The sequence below is a fragment of the Carassius carassius genome, chromosome 5, assembly GCF_963082965.1.
Source record: "Carassius carassius chromosome 5, fCarCar2.1, whole genome shotgun sequence".
Lineage (NCBI taxonomy): Eukaryota > Metazoa > Chordata > Actinopteri > Cypriniformes > Cyprinidae > Carassius > Carassius carassius.
Window position 1 is genome coordinate 16,268,914 of NC_081759.1, and position 18,788 is coordinate 16,287,701.

Below are 18,788 nucleotides of genomic sequence, written 5' to 3' on the forward strand. Positions count from 1 at the left end.
GAGTCTATGCCTATAGTGCTGAAATGTTACGATGTTACAGAGGACTTATTTTATTTCTTTATTTCAACTTTCAAGTGGCCTATAGTCTACGTTAGTTATGAATAAATTGTGTTAAAACACGTATAAATGACTCATTCTTGACGAAAGGAAAAATAGTGGTGTGTGTGCGCACATTTGAATAATGTTGGGCTGTAAACGGGTTCGGGCTTTTAAAAAGCTGTCAGTCATAATGTACTTGTCGGGCTCGGGCCGAAACCTGTCGGGCTCGGGTCCTGTCGGGCCTAACTTTTAAGGCCCGATTACAGCTCTACCAGAGATAAATGCAGAGCTATAATTCTCCATTTAGCCAGCAGGTGGCAGAGCAGCGCACATGAGACCTGCTGCTGACATCAGGTGAGCTGTCTGGAGAGGATGTGTGTATGCTAGCCTCAGGGCTTAAAGACACAAGCCCCATCAACACACTCTGCTCATTTTGAACCAAATCTCGACAATCTACTTCTCGGATTATTAATTCTGATCCTCATCACCGTGGAGCCCCAGATGATCATCACCTTTATGATCCGGTCACCTGTCTGAACACCAGCTCGCATGGCAGCTCCATCTACATGCAAAACAAGAAAAACAGAGATCATGCATTCGGCTGAAAAATATACTACGCTACCATCTGACATGATCAGTGCAGAGTAAGGATGATCACAAGTAGCCTGAACACACATTTTCACTGTCTCACTGTAGCTACGGGAAAAGCAACTATGTATTTAGCACTGTTAGTGTCGTAATTATAATGTGCTGTGGTGCTACACAACCAGATAATTATCCATGCCTTGGTAGTTAAAGGAGACAAGTGTGTGTTTAAGTCACTCTTGAAACTCTTCTGCATGTTCATGTTATGGAGGGCAAAACAAGGACAATGAACAACAGGGATTGTGTCTTTCTTACCCTCTTTTACAAGCTGTACAAACACCGGGTTATCGCCGCTCACTGTCAGCCCAAAGCCATTCTCATCTTTCTGGATGATAACACAACGCTGCACAAGCCCTGCGAGACAGAGAGAGAGGGAGAGAGAGGGATAAAGCAATGGAAAGATATGGAGAGTGCAAGAGAGAGGATGAGGACTTGCTAAGTAGCACTCAAGGAGCTGGATAAAGAAGAGTGTGTTATTCCTGGTCACATACAGTATAGTGGTTGTGAAAACCAGCTCAAACGGCTGAGAGACAGTGGATAAACACGCCAAAAATGATTTCTTGAAAGGCCTGGAGCAGGTCAGATGCACTCAGTCATGAACGAGCTTTAGAAAAGACATGAACAACAAAAACCGGTTTCTTTTCTAGATTGCTTCTGACATTGAAGGAAGACAATGTGAGAAAATGTAAGAAAGCTACTCAAACATACACCACATCTCAAACGTTTGGGGGCACCAAGATAAAATAAAAAAATCTAATAAATTTTAGATTAATAAAGAGATGCTTTTTGAGCACCATTTCATCATATTTATATTATTTTGGAAGGATCATATGACACGGAAGACTGGATTTGCCATCACAGGAATAAATAACATTTTTACATTTTTAAAGATTTTAGTATATATATATATATATATATATATATATATATATATATATATATATATTTATTTATAATCAAAGTATGAAATGGTGTTTTCAACTCATTTTACTTCTGGAAAATGGTAATATTTTGAAATAATTGTAATTTTAAAATAACTTTTCTATTAAACATTTTCTACATACACCAAGCTGACAAACTGGCACCATCACGTGCGTTCTCCTCCTGCGTGGAAGGAAATAACTGGCTATATCAGCAAATCTATAGCCTGTTTGTCATTCAAAGGAAGAAAATGAAACGGATATATATGAAACGTAAATAAAGCAGTGCTTGCTTGCACTTTTGAACATCAGTTATGCTGATAACGTTCTTCATTTTAAATGACTCATATTGTTATTGCTAGGACAAGATAATGTAACATTAGAATAGAATGAAAAGGCTAGAATCTGCTGCTAAACTGAACAGCCAATCAAGTTCCGGATTGGGCAAACTGCCACCAAAGAGTGGAACACACTGCAAAAAATAAGCCCCACAGACAACAAGAAAAAAAGAAAATGATCATTATTTAGCAAAAATGTAAAAACTGAAAGATGTTTTAGAATTGGATCAGTTACTACATTATGATGAAAGATTACAGAAACCTTTTTTTCTTAGAAATAAAATGTTAAATCATATTTTACAATAAGAACTTAAAGGTGTATTTATAATGTAAATGGGATCAATTTTGCTTTGGAGAGGAGTATAAAGTGAGATATCCTTACAATACTATGAAAAGTAAATTAGATGTAAATTTAGACATACCCTGCAATCAAGCAGTCATATCTGTGCCGGCATCATCAATTAAGAATAAATCCCTCATAATAAATCCATCACATAAGAATAAATCAACTATGAGCAATGAAGTATTAAACGAAAGATTTCATTAAAAATGCATGTTTAAAATAATAAAATCATGGTCCTTAAAAATAAATAAATCATAATACAGCCTCTGCCAATGCATATTGTATACGACACCAAAAAATTTAAATAAAATGACGCCTCTGTAGACAGGTGTCTGTTAACAGTTTTAACATGGACACTGCTTGTGTGAAAAGTGGACATGTAAAAAACAAAAACACGTCAGACAAGTATCTTGCAAGACTGGATCAGCCTGCAATGTGTTTGGCTGAAATGCTTTGGTGCAGCTCTTAAGCCATTCATGTGTGATGGCTACAAAAGTGCATCTGCCTCCATTTGTGCTACTAACACAAAAATACACACACACATTCACAAACACTCTGGCTGAGTGTAGCTATTATACTGGACTGGACTTGGACTGGTGTATGGCAAATTTGTGACAACTACACTCAAAACAAGACCAGACAACATCTGGCCTGAATTAACTCATTGGATGCATCTTTCGAAGCTGTTGGTACGACTACTTGTTCTCATGCATTATCTGATTCAAAAGAATCACTCATTTGAAAAAAATTATTTTTAGTTGTTTTACTGATTGTACTCTGTGTAAATGTTGCAATTTGAGACTGTGAGCCTGCCAGTGATTTTTGATTTTGATGTTTTGAAGTATTGTACCTTTACAGAATTCTAAAGCACATAGTTTTATTTCTTTTTTTTATTTGTAGCATAGAACAGCTGTTTAAAAAATTTTAAGCTAAGGATCCCAAATATGTTGATCTCCTTGTGAAGGACCTCCTCTGAAAAAATATTCTATTCAACAAAGAGGCAGTAAATGGTTTAAAGATGAAATAAAATGCTGTTTATAGCTTTTGAACTGTTTGACTAGTAAAACTAGTATGTTGTGTTAGTTGTCAAACTACTGCATGAAAACAAACTGTTGATTCAAGCCTCATTCATTCATTCATTCTGTTCACTTACATCAAACAAATGACTGTAAAGTAAGATTAAAAAGAATCTAAAAGCACGAACTCAACAGAATAGATGAAAAGAGCCAGATGGTGTCAGCGAGAAAAGAGACTACTGCAGAAAGGTTAAGGTGTGTGAGGATAAGGCACAGCATGCTACCTAAATAATGCAAAAGGCTCTAGATCGCTAACAATTAGACATGTCTTTGAGTAAGTCCAGCTCCACCAAGGTACAGCCCAACACCAATACTAGGGTTGGGCGATGTCTACCAAATTGGCATCGGACAATGTCTACAGAGAAACACTGTGATGGACGATGACATCAGGAGGCGGGGTTAGGGGTGTGCCCGAAGCGTGAAACAAATAACATGTTCTAAAAGCCACTAAAAGGTTAGACGATTGCCAGAGGTAGCCTGTAGCATTACAGTGCAACTTCACTTACCCACATACACAGAGTAAGGAAAAATGTCTGATATGACAGTGGCGAATGATTTTAAGATTGTGAGCACTAATGACAAACATTTAATCTCGTTAAATGTGTGGTAAGTATTGCTGCTCCATAGTATAGAGTCCTTTTGATCTTGAATCTCAAAAGTGAAGGTGAAATAAGATCATGCAATCAAAAGCGGATTCAATAAAGTCTCCCTGATGCCCGCAATTTATATAGTCGCCTATACTTACCCAATGATATAACTGCGAGACAAAGAATTGAAATATATATTTTTTTATCCTCCCATTTTGTAGGCTATTTATTCCCTTTAGGGTTTCCGTAGTACACTTAATTTCCTTTCTGAACACTGAATTCGGGGTGGGGGGTCACAATGTCAGCTTAACATTGTGATTAGGGCTGGGATAAACGATTATTTTTTAAACGATTAATCTAGCGATTATTTTTTCGATGCATCGATTAATCTAACGATTAATTTTTCAGACCGATTCGATTTCGATTATCTCCCCATTAATTGACTACTAACAATTTATACATGTTGATTTACATATCTGAATGAAAAAAAACATCAATTCCTTAACATTGCAATATATGTTTATTGCTCTTAAAATTACAAAATAAAAGAATGACTAAGAATGCATTACTTTGCACTTGTATAGAGATAGCATTCAATAAAACCTTGAAACCTTGAAAACACATAGCTTACTGAAACAAGCTTACTGAACACATAGGGCCTAGCTTACTGAAAAAAGTTCTTCTTTCAGATGAAAATAACAACAACTTGATGTCTAGCATTCAATAAAAAAGTTCACCCAAAATACTTGTTTAGAGCAATTGAAAGAATACAGTAACCAATGTAAACTTTAGGGCTTTAAGCTAATACAGAGTGTGCTTTTCCAAAAAATAAAAATAACAGTGGGAGCCAGCAGCCATGCTCCACGTGAAACTTTGGCGTTCCGCCCTTTTTCTATCATGTCTGTCTAATGATTTTGTTTAATATGCACGAGGGAGGGAGAGAGAGAGAGAGAGAGAGAGAGAGAGAGCAAGACAGCGCTCGTGTAGTTTGAAGACTGTGAGTGCGCGAGCGCGTGTGAAACTTGGGTGTTTCGCCCTTTTTCTATCGTGTTTAATGATTTTGATTAATATGCATGACGGAGACAGAGAGAGCAAGAAGCGCTCGTGTAGTTTGAAGATTGTGAGTGCGCGCGCATAGCCGGGACTCTCTCTCGTACGCGTCCTGTCAGGCGCAGCACAGATCACTCACCGATCAAATAAGGCTTTGACAGCCGCCAAAAAAAAAGATCAATGCAGAAAAACCCCTGGATTGGTTATATAACTTTGGACAGAATGTTGATCCGGCCATCGCGTATATTAAGCGCACATAAGGTAAACGTTTTGCAAAAGTTTTTTAGAGAAATAAAAACAGGTCGACGAATCGATGCGCATATTTTGCGTCGACGTCATCGATGACATCGACGCGTTGTCCCAGCCCTAATTGTGATGTCTGTCAGCCATCGGCGATGGATCGTCTATCGGCACAACCCTAACCAAGACATGTTAAGACATCAGTGCAGGCCAAGTTTGAGTGGCGGGCACAAGGGAAAACGAATGAGGCTCACACAAACACACACACACACACACACACACACACACACACACACAAACCACAGCAAATCCCCAGAGCAGCGGCAGTGACCCTTACCGCAGGACTCTGGCCTTCCATCGGCTTCTACACTGTGAACGGCCAGTTCTGACAGCAGAAAACATGCGGCACACACACATACAGACAGCAAGAGAAAGAACACAATTGAAAAAATACACTAAAAAGAGAAAAAGTAACTGATATTCAGGCTCCATCTGGAAGTGATGTGTGGAATTCTGCCGAATTAATTAATTTAAGCTTTTACCTCAAAATAACATGAAAAAGGTTTAAGTTTTTTGTTAAAATGACTTATTTTACAATAAATAAAAAAATAATAATAATAAAGTGATAAAACAATAATAAAACATTATTAATTTCAATATCACTTTATTTTACAAAATCACACTTTTACCAAAATTGAGACCGTTTATCCATGACCAACAGACATTGCTTCCTTTTCCTCCCGACTCAATTTATAAAACGATGACTCAGACCCATCTGAGACACACCCTCCATATCCTCCTCGATGACTCAGCTAGATCCCTTACTAAAATAAACTGATGGCCGCACAGCTGTGCGTCCCTGCGGCAGGAAGAGAGAGAGAGGGATTACAGTCCTGTGACAACATCCGGAGCTTGTGATGAGATGGGCCTCCCACATAATGGTATAACCAGACCGCTTAAACCATATCAAGAGTTAAACTTCCATACTGCATGGCAACATGGGCTCTGGTGTGCTTGATTTGATAACTTCAGTTATGTCTGGTTAATCCCAAGAAAGACTGTAAATGAGCCATGACTTCAAATCCAGGTTTTAAACACAGATGTGTGATTAATTCACTTCAGTATACTAAGAGCACATTTTTACTGCAATTATATATTCCCATGGAGTGTGAACATTAACACTGTGACAATGGGCTTTTTTATATTGCTCACTTTTGGTTCATGTGTCTGGAATAAACATTTGATAATGCTGTTCGCAGTGAAACATGAATGAATAAAAAATGTAAACAACAATTAAATAAAAACCTCTTCTTTTTCTTCTCTATATTCCTCCCCTGCTCTAGCTTGTCTCATAATTTAGCTTTCTAATAAATGTAGCATTGTATACTGCAAATACTGTTGGCTCTGTAATTAACTGATTATTTTCCTCCACTGTAAATTGCTTTAGATAAAGTGTCTGCTAAATGCATATATGTAAAGATAAAAATAACATTTTAAATCCATATGGGTAAACAGAGTATAAAAATAATTTAAAAAAGACAAAATGAGAAAGTGCTTAAAATAGTTCACTCAAAAATGAAAAATGTGTCATCATGTGTGACAATTTCTCTAAATGTTGCAGTTTCAAATCTCATTTGCACTTAAACATTTAAATTTTACATTTTTGATTAAAAAAGCTGAATTTGAAATGAAATTTGAAAGCGGTGGTGAAGGGAAGGATTTTTAATGAATTTAAAGTACAAAGTACTGTGTGAGTTTGTTGGACTGTTTTTAGTAGTATTTTTGCTGTCTTTTTTATTTTATGGAACAGACTGAATTGGAACTGAATTGAATATACACTCACCTAAAGGATTATTAGGAACACCATACTAATACTGTGTTTGACCCCCTTTCGCCTTCAGAACTGCCTTAATTCTACGTGGCATTGATTCAACAAGGTGCTGAAAGCATTCTTTAGAAATAGCATCTTGCAGTTGATGGAGATTTGTGGGATGCACATGCAGGGCATGAAGCTCCCGTTCCACCACATTCCAAAGATGCTCTATTGGGTTGAGATCTGGTGACTTTGGGGGCCATTTTAATACAGTGAACTCATTGTCATGTTCAAGAAACCAATTTGAAATGATTCGAGCTTTGTGACATGGTGCATTATCCTGCTGGAAGTAGCCATCAGAGGATGGGTACATGGTAGACTTGTGCCAGTATTCGGTAATGCGATATATTGCGGTGATTAATATGCACGATATTGTTATCGTGGGCACTTCTAAATACCGTGAATAAATATACATTACAAATTATTCAGAATTTGGAATGCATTTTAAGAATATTATTCCCATCAGCTGCTTAAAATGCACAACATCGCTGTATGCTGCTTGAAAGAGCGCATGCGCTCTGATGTGAACAAGCGCGCATGAGAAGCACATGGAGGAACACGTGAGACATGCGCTGAATGAAAGCACATTCACTCTCTGACAGCAGAAGGGCGCTAAATGCAGCCCTTACCCTGTAAAAATAAAAATAATCTTAAATAACTATTCAGATTTGTGTTTTCCCTATGGTGTTTATTACAGTGCCAACTACTGAAATATTTAGACTTAATAGGCTATTTATCTTCAAACATTCATTTTTTTAATCTAATCTAAGACTACAAATGCCCTAGATATTGTTTGAAAGTGTTTTGATCTTTTATTGTTCATTCACACTTTTTTATGGCTTATTATGGCAATTATGCATTCATTTGTTAAACTGCCAATGAAAAAATTATTCTGAACATTCATTAATCTTAGGTATTCCAATATTTAATAACACATTGTTAAAATTGAAAGTTGCAACTGTGTTATTTAATGAGCTAACATGAACTAAGACTTTTAAGATTTTTTAACAAAGATTAATAACATCTATATCAAATGTAGCTATAGCTCATTGTTTAGCTGTGCATTTTTTGAATGAGCACTATGCGATGTCCGAACTGATTACACTTTATTTTATGTATTGCACTGTATTTTATGTAAAATCATTTTCTATTTTTAAACTGCCTTAAATTCATTTTAAGTCCATTTTAAATCATTTTCATTTTCAAGTTCTTAAATTGCTTGTTTTATTTTTGTGATTATTTTTCTTCATGACTTTTTTTTTTTACTTTCTTTTTGAATTACCATTGTGTACGAAATGTGCTATATAAATAAACTTGCCTTGCCTTGAATGTTAATGCATTAAGGTTAACTAAGGTGAGATCTTATTGTAAAGTGATACCTATTGGTTTTTATAGTTCTTTTGCACTTCAATGTGTAAAACATTTAACTTTTATATATTTTTCTGTATTGCTTTATTGTTTTAAATGTTAAGTTATTTTGGTTATAAGAAAAAAAAAAGTTATTTAACCTGTTATACTGTATTATGATCACTTTTTAAAACAAAATTTCAATACCGTGATAATACCGTACACCGTGATAAAAGCATTACAAATTAACAGGAAAATTTGATACCTGCATATCCCTAGTACATGGTGGTCATTAAGGGATGGACATGGTCAGAAACAATGCTCAGGTAGGCCGTGGCATTTAAACGATGCCCAATTGGCACTAAGGGGCCTAAAGTGTGCCAAGAAAACATCCCCCACACCATTACACCACCACCACCAGCCTGCACAGTGGTAACAAGGCATGATGGATCCATGTTCTCATTCTGTTTACGCCAAATTCTGACTCTGCCATCTGAATGTCTCAACAGAAATCGAGACTCATCAGACCAGGCAACATTTTTCCAGTCTTCAAATGTCCAATTTTGGTGAGCTCGAACAAATTGTAGCCTCTTTTTCCTATTGGAGATGAGTGGTACCCGGTGGGGTCTTCTGCTGTTGTAGCCCATCCGCCTCAAGGATATTTCAGTCAAAGTTGCTCTTCTATCAGCTTGAATCAGTCGGCCAATTCTCCTCTGACCTCTAGCATCAACAAGGCATTTTCGCCCACAGGACTGCCGCATACTGGATGTTTTTCCCTTTTCACACCATTCTTTGTAAACCCTAGAAATGGTTGTGCGTGAAAATCCCAGTAACTGAGCAGATTGTGAAATACTCAGACCGGCCCGTCTGGCACCAACAACCATGCCACGCTCAAAATTGCTTAAATCACCTTTCTTTCTCATTCTGACATTTAGTTTGGAGTTCAGGAGATTGTCTTGACCAGGACCACACCCCTAAATGCATTAAAGCAACTGTCATGTGAATGGTTGATTAGATAATTGCATTAATGAGAAATTGAACAGGTGTTCCTAATAATTCTTTAGGTGAGTGTATGTCATGTTGAGCATGACATTTTCAAATTAAAAAAAATTTTAAGCAGTAAAATATTTGTTAGTTCAAAATGTTGCACTGTTTCAAGCTTTATGTTTTCGTTTTTTCCATTGTTTTATCATTCCATTGTTTCCATATGCTACAATTCAAAGGTTTGGGGTAGGTAAGTTTTTTTTTTAATATTTTGGAATGAGGTCCCTGCACTGAGAGGCTGCATTTATTTGATCAAAAAATATATTAAAACCCTCATTTTCAGTATAACTTGAACCTTTAGAAATCTTCTTTTGGTGCTCAAAAACATTGCTTATTATTATCAATGATGAAAAACTGTGTTACTTAACATTTTAGTAAAAACTGTGATAGACCCCCCCCCCATGATTCTCTGATGAACAGGCCGCTCAAAAGAACAGCATTTATTTGACACTTTTATAACAATATACAACTTTTTTTTTTACTGTCACCCATTTAATACATCATTTCTGAAAAACAGTAATTTGTAAAAAAAATAAAAATAAAAATCATACTGACTCCAAATTTGAAACCAGTAGTGTATATTGCTGATTTGTTTAATGGCAGGTTCTATTGTTTACTAGAATTGCACTGAGTCTGATCCATGAACACATTACTCAGCAGTGAGCAGAAGTCAAAGTCAGTGTTAAGCCTTTAAACAAGGTGCTACTCCAGCATTTAAATGATGATTGAGGTCCCTGTGGTCCCTCTGATGTCACAGCTGACATGTTCCTGCTGTAATTATCTTCATACAAACTGAAGCAGTCCAGAAGCAGCACACTGGGTCTGCATTCAATCTCTCAGCTACAATAAATCTACAGATATACGGTTCACTGGTCTTTAGAGCAACGTGCACTTTATCTGCACACTTTCCAAGCTGTCACAACCCAGATATAAGCATTTGACTATAAATAACCTGATTAAATTGGTCAGTTACTTTTAGTTTTATAAACAAACTAACACTGAAACATCTCTTTTTGCACCACAAAATACTCTTAGAGCGGGGGAAACAACAGAGAGAGACAGCTATGCATTATTTAGATGTGCTTTAAAAGGAGAAAAAACAGACTGGTTCTTACCTGTGGGGTCAAACTCATGCGAGGGGGGGACTGACGCCTTGTCGCTTTTGGGCTTTTTGTCTGGGGGGTGATCCTTGCTGAGAATACTTCCTGTCCTGTGCACACATACACATGAACGGGAAAAAAGGGTCACCATCACTGCCACATCATGCTATTCCTTTCCAGCAGCACACAAAAACTATTTTTGACCTTTTTACATTTATAAGTACATGACAATATTTAGACAGGAAGTGAAGTGTGGGGGGAGTGAGGGTTGGGAACGGTGCTACAGGTCAGCACACTGCTCACAGGGCTATTGGCATATTGTGTAAAATTTTATTTTATTTGGTTTTTTTTTGTTGTTTCTGTCCCTACGACTGCAATTATTTAGCTATTTTACACACTTAAATGCAATTATCTTCCCATCTGTCACAAAAATTTAAAGGGACAGTTCATTAAAAAAAAAATGCAAATTCTGTCATTAATTACTGACCCTCATGTCAATCCAAACCCGTAAAAACTTCAGAATACAAATTTTTTATGAAAACCAAGAGCTTTCTGACTCTGCATTCACAGCAACCCAACTGACACATTTGAGGCCCAAAAAGGTAGTTAGGACATCGTTCAAATAGTCCATGTGACATCAGGTCATGTTCATGTTGTTCCGTAATTATATGAAGCTATGAGAATACTTTTTGTGCTCAAAGAAAACAAAAATAATGACTTTATTCAACCATTCAACCAGATCGTTAATAGCTGGTCTATGTGGTAATACAGTACATCGGCTAGGACATCCAAATGCTCGCCTATAATTCATAGACCTCAAATATGGCTTTTCATCGGGAATATATAAGTATTAGCACCTTTACATGGCTGCTCAATCTAACGTTAACCTAGAGTAATATCTGCTATTCAAGTGTCTGTGTGGAGTGAGGAAGCTGAACAGTGTCAAACAGTGAGTGCACTGCTGGAAAGATGAAGGCGCTGGTGCGGTCACCTGCTCCTAAAATACACTTTCATTTTTTGTCATACAAATAAGAGCAATACATCTTTCAAATCTGTAAAGACTCTACTTTAATTTGTGTGTAGGGTACTGTTTTAATTTTATTTATTCCAATTCTGCTTATCGATTCGAATTATTTTTGATTCCCAGTTTCGATTCCAATGTGATTAAATAATCAAACCATTTATTGGAGCTGAATACCATGAAAAAAAAATGACTCTTTAAGAGCTATTTGTGTGCAAAATAGAACTGCATGATTCTTCATGATTTTTTTATTTATTTATTTTTTATGTAAGTGTGGTTCTCTCCTGATTCTAAAGAAAAAAAACATTAGCCAACTAAACAAAAATCACATGTAATTTATGAATTAATGATTAAATTACTCACTCAAGGTGTACTTGCTTCATTACTGGATGAATCAGCGTTCTTTAGCGAATCTCTTGTATGATTCAAAGAAAAATTAATTTTAACACCTACTGGCGAAACAATGTACTCTATTTTAACCGCTACCATACACATCATACACACAGTTTATATCTGAACCATTAACTTTTATCCCAGTACTTCTGTGATTAGAATGTTTGCGGCTGAAAGACCATATGAAGCAGTTTCATTCATGACAGACAGATGCTCTCTTTAGGTCAATGGCAGTGCAAACGCAAATTTAAATGTTCAAATCTCACTAATGTGCGCATACTTTCCCTGGTAATGAGTTACTTTTATTATAGAGTAATTTAGTTACTAACTCAGTTACTTTTTGGAACAAGTAGTGAGTAACTATAACTACAACCCGAATTCCGGAAAAGTTGGGACGTTTTTTAAATTTTAATAAAATGAAAACTAAAGGAATTTCAAATCACATGAGCCAATATTTTATTCACAATAGAACATAGATAACGTAGCAAATGTTTAAACTGAGAAATTTTACACTTTTATCCACTTAATTAGCTCATTTAAAATTTAATGCCTGCTACAGGTCTCAAAAAAGTTGGCACGGGGGCAACAAATGGCTAAAAAAGCAAGCAGTTTTGAAAAGATTCAGCTGGGAGAACATCTAGTGATTAATTAAGTTAATTGATATCAGGTCTGTAACATGATTAGCTATAAAAGCTTTGTCTTAGAGAAGCACAGTCTCTCAGAAGTAAAGATGGGCAGAGGCTCTCCAATCTGTGAAAGACTGCGGAAAAAAATTGTGGAAAACAATGTTCCTCAACGTCAAATTGCAAAGGCTTTGCAAATCTCATCATCTACAGTGCATAACATCATCAAAAGATTCAGAGAAACTGGAGAAATCTCTGTGCGTAAGGGACAAGGCCGGAGACCTTTATTGGATGCCCGTGGTCTTCGGGCTCTCAGATGACACTGCATCACTCATCGGCATGATTGTGTCAATGACATTACTAAATGGGCCCAGGAATACTTTCAGAAACCACTGTCGGTAAACACAATCCGCCGTGCCATCAGCAGATGCCAACTAAAGCTCTATCATGCAAAAAGGAAGCCATATGTGAACATGGTCCAGAAGCGCCGTCATGTCCTGTGGGCCAAGGCTCATTTAAAATGGACTATTTCAAAGTGGAATAGTGTTTTATGGTCAGACGAGTCCAAATTTGACATTCTTGTTGGAAATCACGGACGCCGTGTCCTCCGGGCTAAAGAGGAGGGAGACCTTCCAGCATGTTATCAGCGTTCAGTTCAAAAGCCAGCATCTCTGATGGTATGGGGGTGCATAAGTGCATACGGTATGGGTAGCTTGCATGTTTTGGAAGGCTCTGTGAATGCTGAAAGGTATATAAAGGTTTTAGAGCAACATATGCTTCCCTCCAAACAACGTCTATTTCAGGGAAGGCCTTGTTTATTTCAGCAGGACAATGCAAAACCACATACTGCAGCTATAACAACAGCATGGCTTCGTCGTAGAAGAGTCCGGGTGCTAACCTGGCCTGCCTGCAGTCCAGATCTTTCACCTATAGAGAACATTTGGCGCATCATTAAACGAAAAATACGTCAAAGACGACCACGAACTCTTCAGCAGCTGGAAATCTATATAAGGCAAGAATGGGACCAAATTCCAACAGCAAAACTCCAGCAACTCATAGCCTCAATGCCCAGACGTCTTCAAACTGTTTTGAAAAGAAAAGGAGATGCTACACCATGGTAAACATGCCCCGTCCCAACTATTTTGAGACCTGTAGCAGAAATCAAAATTGAAATGAGCTAATTTTGTGCATAAAATTGTAAACTTTCTCAGTTTAAACATTTGCTATGTTAGGCCTAAAAAAATAAAAAGTTTGGTTCCGGTTGGTTGTCAGTTGAGGTCATTGGTCGGTAGGGATTTATTATTTTTTTTATTTATTTATTTTTTTTCTCCAGTGGCAGTTTTACACACACACATACACACACGCGCGCTGATTTTAAATGTGTGTACCGGTACTTTTACGACAGTGATTCTGTATTCCCGTTTAAAGTCTGTTGTTGCCATAGACACGCAAAACGCACACACACACACAAAAAGCCTTCGCGGGAGTTTGACAGGCGATCTCATAGTAGATTAACATGGAGGATTTGAACTTGAAAAACGGAGTGTACAGACATCTTTTTGTAGTCAAACAACATTCTTTGTTATGTTCATTTATGTGGTTTATTTGATTTTGATGCTATAAATTAACTAGAAGCAAGAGACGATCAGTTAGTTTTAACTGATGATCTAACTTACAGTGATCTGTTCGACACATTCAAGAGCCACAAAACGGTATTTATTGTTTACATTTCTTTAAAAAATGACCACATTTGAAAGGTGAAATAACCAAATGAGACTTTGTTTCATATTAAAGGTAAGCTGGTAATGTTAATGTCCTGTCTGTCAGCATGTTGTCAGTGCCCTCCTGTTCCGCGATATATTGTTGACCCCCCCCCCCCCCCCCCGTGTTTCTCTTAATGTTACGATTTCCAAACCTTAAGTTATAGCTCACTTTAGGAATTGACAGTTAAAGGGTTTTGATGCAATACTTAATGGTTTTTAACGGATTACTTAAGTGTAAAACAACATTTAAAGGAAACTGTAATTTAATTAACGATGTCTGAAAGACCGTTCTTCCCCAGTCTCATAAAATAAATTTGGGTCGCACATAAATTGACAGGGTCGGTCGGAAACCGGAACCAAACAATTTTTTTTTTTAGGCCTTATCTATGTTCTATTGTGAATAAAATATTGGCTCATGTGATTTGAAAGTCTTTTAGTTTTCATTTTATTAAAATTTAAAAAACGTCCCAATTTTTCCGGAATTCGGGTTGTAATTACTTTTTTAAAGTAACGTTCCCAACAGTGCGGCTGACAAGGAAGAGAAAAAGTTGCTGAATTCAGTCATATTTTTGTTTTCTTTGAGCACAAAAAAGTATTCAAATAGTTTCATAAAATTACAGTTGAACCACTGATGACACATGGACTTTTTTAACAATGTCTCTATTACCTTTCTGGGCATTAAATGTGGTAGTTGCATTGCTGTCTAATATGCAGGGTCAGAAAGCTATCAGATTCCATCAAAAATATAACAAATGTGTTCCGAAGATGAAGGTCTTACAGGTTTGGAATGACATGAGGGTGAGGAACTAATGACAAAATTTTCGTTTTTGGGTGAACTATCCCTTTAAAAACATACTGTGGATTTCTTCCTCATACTTTTGTTTTGCTGGCTTAATACATCTACACTACCATTCGAAAATTTGAGATGAGTAAACAATTTTATCTGAAAGAAATCTCTTCATTCATCAAGGACACATTAAATTGATCAGAAGTTTGTAATGTTCTATTTCGAATAAATACTATTCTTTTGAACTTATAACCTATTCATCAAAGAATTCTGACAAAACATATTTAGACTTTAAAATATATTTAGAACATGAAAGTTATTTTAAATATCATTCATTTCACAATATTACAGTTTTGATGTATTTTTGACAAAATAAACGCAGCCTTGGTGAGCTGATCTCAAACTTTTGAACATTAGTGTTAATTCAGTGAAAAGAATAACTCTTTTCCTCCAAGTAAAACTTTGTCTGAATGCAAGAAAAGATATGACTGGACCTCTACAAGTGTGTAAAGCCTGAGCTAATGCTGTGAATCTGAGCGTTTTATTATCACATGTTCATATCAGCGGCTGCATCAGTGTTGTGTCTACGCTCAACCTGCCCATATCACTGCCTGCAGAGAACTGCCATTAGCTGTCTGTCCGACTGCCGCACTTCTCTCTGGGGCTATGAGGGTGTTTCACTAGGAAAGAGCAACAGGAAGGAGGCACTGCACTCACCTGCTCGCTTTTTTGGGAAACCTGAAAGACAAAGGAATTGTTTTTTAGAAAAAGTGTTTGAAAAAAATATTCAAAATAGTACGTTTTCACAGTACATTTCCATTCAAAAGGTTGAAATATTTTTTTTTATTGACAGTATCTAAGGTCACCAAGGCTGCATTTAATCAAAAATACAGTAAAAACTGCAATACTGGAACTGCAATATTATTACGGTTTAAAATAACGGTTTTCTATGTGAATATATGTCAATTTGAACTGAATTGTAACAATGTAAATGTCAATCACTTTTAAACAATTGAATGCACCTTTGCTCAATAACAGAAAAAATCACTGACCTCAATCTTTTGAATCGTAGTGTATATGAGTGGCACATTAACATTATTTTAAAATAACATTTAACATGAAATTACTACTTACAACTTTGTCAGAAGCCAAATTTCAATAATATTTATACATTAACGTCATTTTTGAATGAATTCATTTTTATGAATTCTAATTAATTACATTATATATTAATATAAACGTTATAAAAATGTTTTTTTTAAATAGTAAAACCAGAGCAGGGAAAAAAAAAAAAATCTTACATTACGGTAAGCATATACAACAAAGCAACCATCACTGTAGGTAATTCAACCCAGAAATATTCTATATCCTAGCTACATAATTATTTATAAATCTAGTGAATGATAATCCACTACAGATAAACAGTATAGTGCAATCGCTACTGGTTGACATACTGTCCTCAGCAAGCACCACTAATGATAGTTTCCAAACATATCCAAACAAGCCCACAAGGGCCATGCGTTGTTATTTTTCTGTCTTGTTTTCTCAGAAACGTTACATCATTATTTTAGCAGTTCTGCAGAATTGACAGACTTCAGCATTAATTTGCTCTGCTTTACAGCAATTGCTGTTGTAACTGCCTATAGAAACTTTGCACTGCTGACACTGGTGTTGCATAAGAAATTTGTGTATTTGACTTTCATTCACCCTAAACTTTCCCCCTGCCCTGTGTGCTGCCCACAATCTGTTTAGTGTGTCTTGCCAATGGCTTCATGTACTTTACCAGGATCAGATTCAGCTGTGAGTACTTCCTTGTGACCCGGCATTACCTCTGTCAGAATTTAGTCTGCTTTCAAAACAAAGGCTCATCCTCTACATAAAGCAAACACACTGAAATTGCTAAAACATTTTGTATTTGGGGTACCTTCCTGCGGGAAAAAGTAGCTACAACCAGCTCCTAATAAACATAATAAGTTTACATAGTTTATACTAGGACATTTACAGTCATTAGCTGCTCCAAACTGGTCAAGATGGTTGACCAACAGACTACCAACTTGTGAATACTGTTTCGTTCCGTTAGATCGCTAAGCCTAGTTAGAGCTAACAGACCACCTTTGACCAGCAGGTCAACTACAATTACTGAAATTAGTTTGATGATTCGGTAGTGAGAGTTTTACCTTCACTGCATGACAAAATAAATACTCTACTTTCGTATTGTTATTGCACTGAAGCCAAAGAAAATTATGAAAGTCTCTGTAAAATATAACAAATAAACATTTACTGAACTGTATGGAAATCCAGATTTTTTTTTCTTGCTCCTAAAGCCTGGGTCCTCAACAGAAACAAAGAACTCTGATTAATCTATCGATTTCTAACCAGTATTTAGAAAGCACAATCAAAAAGCAATAATGCCAAATGTAGTAAATAACTAAATGTTTATTGCAATTATTTTTACATTAATTTGGACATAAGACAACAATTTGTGGAAATGTATTATTATTATTATTATTATTAAGAAAATAAGAAATGTCTATTGCAATATTTCACTGAAGTTATCATTGATATTGTTGTTATAATTAAATATAATACTAAAAATAATTACTATTGTAATATACCACTGTAAAATAGTTGTTATTGTTATATTATTATTATATTTTACAGTACAACTGTAAATTTACAATTATTTATGACCGTCTCATGAATTTTGGTATAAAAGTGTGCCATGCTTCACTCTGAAACAAACAGCACATACATGTATGTAAATAAATTGTAGTCATGGTTATTTGATAAAGCCATATTGCGATTTCGGGTTTATTCTGATTAATTGTGCAGCCCTAAAAATACACAGTAAAATATTTTTTTTCCCTTCCCTCATACCCTGTGGAGCAGGCATGTGCAGAGTGTGGGGGGCGCTGGGTGCTTGAGCACCTGCCCCTTTGCCCCTTGGTGCCCAAAGTGCTCTTTGGCAAAGCAAAATTTCCTCAAAATTTTTTTTGTCATAACATACCCTTTTGTGAATGCCTGCCCATGCCCAATCTAAATTAGGGATGGGCGTTTTCCACAAATATCACATTCGAATATTTGAGCTCACAAAAAATGAATATTCGAATATTCGTTTATTTAAATTAAGTTTAATGAGTCAGACGTTATTTTTCAGCAACATTTGTTTTCGTCATTTTGAACAAGCTTACAATAAGCTTGAACATTACACATCGTGTTTTGTAGCTGAAAACCTTTAACAATGCGTGCAAACAAACAAAAGTACAGATTAAAAGCAAAAAAAAAAAAAAGTGAACAAAGAAAAAACGTAAAGCAGCCTGCAGCAATTAGGCTTTTGTAGAACGTAGCCTACACTTAACTTTGAAACTAATAAACTGTCAGCAAGTCTTTTTTGCTTTTTTTCTATTGTTTCAAATGTTATTGTTAAGAAACACGGGCTTGTAAACATGATCGGGGGAAAGTCGGCTCCTTAGTCTGTTAACAATAAGGCCGGCCGCGGAGAAAACGCACTCTGATGGCACAGATGTTGTCAGGACTCACAAATAACGGTGTGCTAAGCAAATACGTTTTGTGAAGCGCTTCGTGTTTTCGTTTCACTA

General features: G+C 36.2%; 1 pseudogene; it reads right to left on the bottom strand.

Annotated features, from left to right (window-relative positions):
- The window catches only part of LOC132140860 (rho guanine nucleotide exchange factor 12-like), a 99,046-nt pseudogene that overhangs the window by 29,782 nt on the left and 50,476 nt on the right, over positions 1 to 18,788 (bottom strand).